We start from the raw sequence: 5,511 nt of genomic DNA, 5'->3' as shown, positions 1-5,511 counted from the left end.
TGAACCTCTTGGTAACACGTGTTATCCCTGTTATTTGGTCTCTGCTGCTTTTTTACTGTGTACGATTTGGTGTTGCAAAGCAATTTTAATAGATCTGTTTTCTTTACCTGGTGGACTGTTTGGGTGATTCAGTGGTGTGGCCATAGTCGGTGCATAATTGGGGATAGTGGTGGGCCACCTGAGTGTGCACTGGATGATTTCCACGTGCCTCGCACCGCTCAGCCTAACCCTCTACCTTATCTCTTCACGAGCTCTTCTGGAGTTCTGGTACAAATTTTCTTCTCCTCTTATCTGAAAAAAATCTCCTCTCTCTCCCTAAATCGTCAGGGGATACAGTAGAGCGACACGGAGGCCGCCGACGAGCGTTTTGCGGGAGGCTCCGCTAGGACGCCGCTGACAAGCGCGGGGAGCCGGGGGCGCTGGGAGGGCCACAAAAGGCCGCTCTCGCTGCCGACGAGCATGAGACGTGAGGAGGAGGCGCGCGCCACGGAGAGGACTCCACCAGGATGATGTCTACTTCGCCATGCCGTCGCCGCCGAGCTCTAGGAGGAGGCTCGATGCGGGGAGGGATGCACAAGACTCTTCCACGCCACTGCTGACGAGATTGAGGAGGAGGCTTCCGCCTCGACGGCGGAGACGCCGCCGACAACCAACTTACCAACACGCAGCAGGGATGCAGCCGTCGACTCCGCTACGCGGATGATGACGAGCGCGATGAGGAGGCTTCCACCCCCTGACTGGAGACGCCACCGACGATGAGCACCAAGCGTGAGAGTCCACCTCAAAGCGCGGATCGATGGAGGACGCCGCCGCACAACGAGCATCAGGGAAGGTCGCACGCTCGCTGCCGAGCACACACCAGGGAAGCCGTGCGCTCGCCACGGCGCCGCGTTCTTGTAAGCAACCCTCGTGCTCCACACTCTCCTCTTGCACGCTTCTCAAATTAATTGTTGATGCGCCTTTTATAATCGATTTTACAAGATACGACCGAGATCACAGATGGACTTACTGGAGTGGAGTTTGAGCTAGAAGCTACTCAAAGATGCAAGTGTGTTCTTAATGCTGTGATTGAAAGATTTGCCACAGAAGCACCTCCACAGGCGGAAACCAGTCCATGCCTGCCTCCATGTATGGTTTGGGCGAGCCGCTCCATTATGACAGACGAGAGGGACATTGACAACATGGGAACATCTTCATTGGCTTAATTGTTACATCAGTTTTGTTTTGTCGGCTCCGGAGCAGAGTCTCCGAAGATGGGAACATCGACACACAGAGCCCATATGTGTTTGCACATGCCCGAGGCTGGGCATGTGGGCGTCCTGATGCTGACGCTGGCTGGACGACCACGAAGACCGTCTTGAAGCTGGTCCTTTCCATTCCTCCCTTCTCTTCCGTTTGCAGTATGATGCTTAATCCCTTTGGTCTCTATTTTATTTGCAGAATTGCAGTACAAGACTGCTGCGGCTGGTGTCAAATACACGACAACTGCCTGATTTATCCGTGTGTATTACACGCTACATACAATCAGCTTTGCCCATGCAACTGAGGACGAAAGTGATCATGTGTAGCAGTTCGTGTCACAAATTCTGAAGAAATTGAGATGCAAAGAAGAAATAACATGTGCAGTTTGAAGTCTGAAAAATATATAGATGAGGCCTGTAGAAGATTGAGGCCCTCTTTGGATCACCACCGGAGAAGGCGGTGCTGGAATCTGGTACTTTCCATGCAAGGTTGCATGTTTTACTCCGGTGGTCATTCTCAGATATTCTAATGTGTTCTTGACATGTGCTAGCGACTACCACTAACTGGCTTATTTGTATTCTCAGCTGACACGCCATCGATCAAAACTAGAGCTGGAGGATGAAAAACATATACATGGAGCTGAAACCTCAAACATACGAGTATATTTTAATAAGCAGTTTAGATCTTTGGTGAGTTAACCACATTTAACTGAATCTGCTAGAGAGGTTTTGTGCCACAAAAGTAGTTTAGTTACTCAAGCTCTTTGTAGATTTATTCAGGTAAAAAAAAGTTGTGTCAAAACAGTGGTTGGATGAGTACCTGAACTACTGATGACAATTGTGGTTCATGCATGTATATGCAGAGTTTTAGACTCATATTGGTTACACAACACGCCCATGAAGATGCACATATTGTTTTTATTGTAGTTTCTTTCTTTTCTATTCTATTGAATAGTCATAAGAAACATTTAGGTCAAAATCAACTACGCCTAAGTCTTTTCTATTCTATTGAATAGTCATAAGAAACATTTAGGTAAAAATCAACTGCACCTAAGTGAGGAGGGGTATGTTCTGAAACTTTCTTTTCGTTTCATGCTGATTTCAGCTATAAGTTTTTCTATCCAGAGGTTGTTGCTGACCCGAGCACAAGAATTCAAGAAAGGACCAGAACAGAAGAACTATAGAGGTATATTTCTTTCCTTTCATAACTGATAAAATGTGCTTGGTTCTCTGATATTGTTTTGCATAGTATCTTGTGTTTAATACAAAAAGGTAGATTTCTGCAGGAGAAGTGAATGAACGCACCATACTGAATTCTCTCCGTTGTTTGTTGCCTCTCGACTAGCAGTGTATGCTACTCCTTTTGGCAAGTTTCTTGGGTTTGTTATTACTCTTAAGGACTGAAGGGGTGCTTTACTTCCTTTGAAGTAATAAGAAGAGAAAAAATTGAGGCCTTTCTCCTTGGTCTTATTTTAATTTTGAGATGGTTGCATTGTTCCTTAATTTTTCGGTTATACAAATTTCATATGAATTGGATGAAGATCCATAGGTATATGTGATGAGTTGGAGACTTTTTCAAAATTTCCTTTTATGCTAGGATGCAGGGGGTAATTTAGAAGGGGAAGTATTGGAGCTAGAAGAATGGAGTCAACAGGTTCGCTAGCTTTTCTTATGTTGTTCTAGATGGTGTTGAATGTAAAGTCGGATGTAGAAGTTTTGTTTTTCATGATGACTTCAGAATCTCGCTGATGTTGCTGATAGCTCAAAGTAACTTAATATTGTGTTCAAAATGTTACTACTATGGTCTATAATGTACAGTACGAACATCTTGCATGCAATCGTATGTCTCCCTTCTCCTTCCATTAAGCTCTGCAAAATGATCATTTTTATATGACACCATAATTATTTTGAAGTAAATAGCACTTCGTATGCAGCGATGGTTATTATTCTAGACTCTTATGTTTGTTAATAATGGATAATGTCAAATTAGTGGAATCAAAATGCCACACAAGAGCACCAAATAATTGAAAATGTCCAGATAAACCAATTCACGTATATGTAGATCAAGTATATAAATAGATGCTCTCATGTCATGGTCAAGTAGGTATATGCATCTTACATTTCTCCCGCTGCCCCCAAACAGCTTATTTTTGACAAGTCATCATGCTGACCTTTTCATTTCTAAATGATACAACTGTTTGTGCAAAGTTTCCTGTTTTATATTGCATATTCAACAGGACGGCTCTATCATTTATTATTTGCAGTTTAGGAAACTACTAGGATCTATATCATGGTTTAATACAACACTACTTTACAATGGGAGATCTGTTTTTGTGTCAGATGTAATTGTTGGACATGGATGTGTATTTATCAGAAAGTTTTAAAATAAAATTCAACGTCTTGGGTTAGCCCATGAGTAGGCCGCCTTGGCTCAGAGATTGAGGTCTGTCTGAATCCTGATCAAGTAGAGTACTGAGCATTGTGCATTGTGCGTTCAAAGCTTTGTAATCGATTGTAATACTCGAGTGACAGTAATATATAAGCACCTTTTCAACCTATAAATAAGAAGACATATAGAATTGACAACTATTTTCCTCCAGTCTCATAGTTGACATAGTATTTCCTAACTTCATGTATCCTCACTGTGACTTCCTTCAACAACTACTATTTTCTTTCCAGTGTTGGATTTTACTTAATCTGAATTTACTGTTCATGGTAACATAACATACTTGTGTATGTTAGCATGCTTTCTACATAACACCAACTCTCTTTCTGCTCTTGCGGTGTTTACAATGAACTAGATGACATATCCATGGCATTTCACGGATCTTGCTCTATCATTTTCATGTTTCAGATTAATACGTCAGCTAGCCATAGCACAGTGCTCTATCATTTTCATGTTTCAGATTAATACTTCAGCTAGCCATAGCACAGGTGCGGCGTGCCGCCGCGCCAGCCATTGCTAGTTTGGATAATGCCGAAACATGACCATCCTATTTTATAATGTATGTTTCACAGGAACTAAGAAATGTGGAAAGAAATAAGCTCCTAAATTATATAAGAAAGCAAGACTTGAAAGAACCGTACAGACCTAAGGCTCTAGGACTAATCAGTGTTGAAAACAGTTGAATAGCTTATTCATAGGTCTGAAAAATGGCTTTGTCTTGGTACAGTTCGTATCACACATTTTCTTCTATTTTACTTTGCAGGGTCGCTACATATACCAATGTAAGTACTGTACGATAATTTACGTGCAAATCTAATTTGTGATGCAATCTTTTGATTCAGAGCCAATAATTTTAAGCTTCAGGTCCTTTAAGTTCAAGAAAAAATGTTATTCATCGATGTCGCCCATCAGTAATAACAACGCATGATTAAATGTTGACTACTATTCTAACCATACAAGTTTGCGGAATTTGGTTACATGAAACATATTGATCAGTTGGAGAGGTTCATTACCTTGATCAGTTTGGAGGTTTTCCAGAATATTCCTATTCTCACATGTTTCAGACCAACTACATTCACGTACAAACTTTTTTAAATACTTTATTACTTCTATGTTTTTAAAATTACTAGCCCGTGCGAGTTTGCACGGGTTGATGACTAGCTTAGCCTAATTGAGATTGAAATTTATTTTTATATGTGATCAAACTAATATCGGTGCAACACCTTACAGCGATTTGTTTATCATTACCCCATATAAAACTATATATATCCTTGGTTCTTCTAAAGCACTCAGGGATATTCTTACTGTTATCCAATGATCATCACATGAATCATTCGGGTATATGCTCCTAAATTTTTTAGAGCACAGGACATCTGATTTTGTACATATTATTCGTGATCTAAAATCACTCATGTGTTTTTACTCATTGAGTGTCAAATACACTCAAGTCTTGTATGTAAAACGGCATTTGTTCAGGTTGCATCCCTTAGATGTTTGTCTAATCGGTTGATGTACTAATTGCAGAAGCATAGAGTTGAAGAGGTCTCTCAGTTTGATGGGAGATTTGAAGATGAATCTCAGTTTGAGGCACCTGTAGATAGTACTAATGACGAGCCTTTCATAGACGAAGGTCCTGCACCTGAGATTATCCAGCCTACAGAAGGAGGCCGTGGACCGAGTACACAGCTTTGCGTTGAAGTGGATGCACGCCCGGAGATCATCAGGGGCGTCCGGGTAGTCTCAAGACCACCCAGCCCTGATGCACCTGTGGATGGTACTGATGACGAGCCTCTCATAGACGAAGGTCCTGCACCTGAGATTATC

The 5,511-nt window shown here is 41.8% G+C and overlaps 1 long non-coding RNA gene across 6 annotated transcripts; it reads left to right on the top strand.

Moving 5' to 3' along the window:
- The first annotated feature begins 267 nt into the window (after positions 1–267).
- Positions 268–3,649, top strand: LOC127308060 (uncharacterized). Of its 6 annotated transcripts, XR_007856250.1 has the most exons (6): positions 269–896; positions 982–1,366; positions 1,441–1,730; positions 1,827–1,931; positions 2,347–2,427; positions 2,518–3,649. It is a non-coding gene; the product is annotated as an uncharacterized lncRNA (long non-coding RNA). The 6 variants fall into 6 exon arrangements; XR_007856252.1 differs by having other exon boundaries at positions 268–896; positions 982–1,714; XR_007856251.1 differs by having other exon boundaries at positions 982–1,730; positions 2,367–2,427; positions 2,528–3,649.
- The last annotated feature ends 1,862 nt before the right edge of the window (positions 3,650–5,511 follow it).

This window comes from Lolium perenne, chromosome 1 (assembly GCF_019359855.2).
Source record: "Lolium perenne isolate Kyuss_39 chromosome 1, Kyuss_2.0, whole genome shotgun sequence".
Lineage (NCBI taxonomy): Eukaryota > Viridiplantae > Streptophyta > Magnoliopsida > Poales > Poaceae > Lolium > Lolium perenne.
This window is presented reverse-complemented; position numbering and strand designations above follow the sequence as displayed.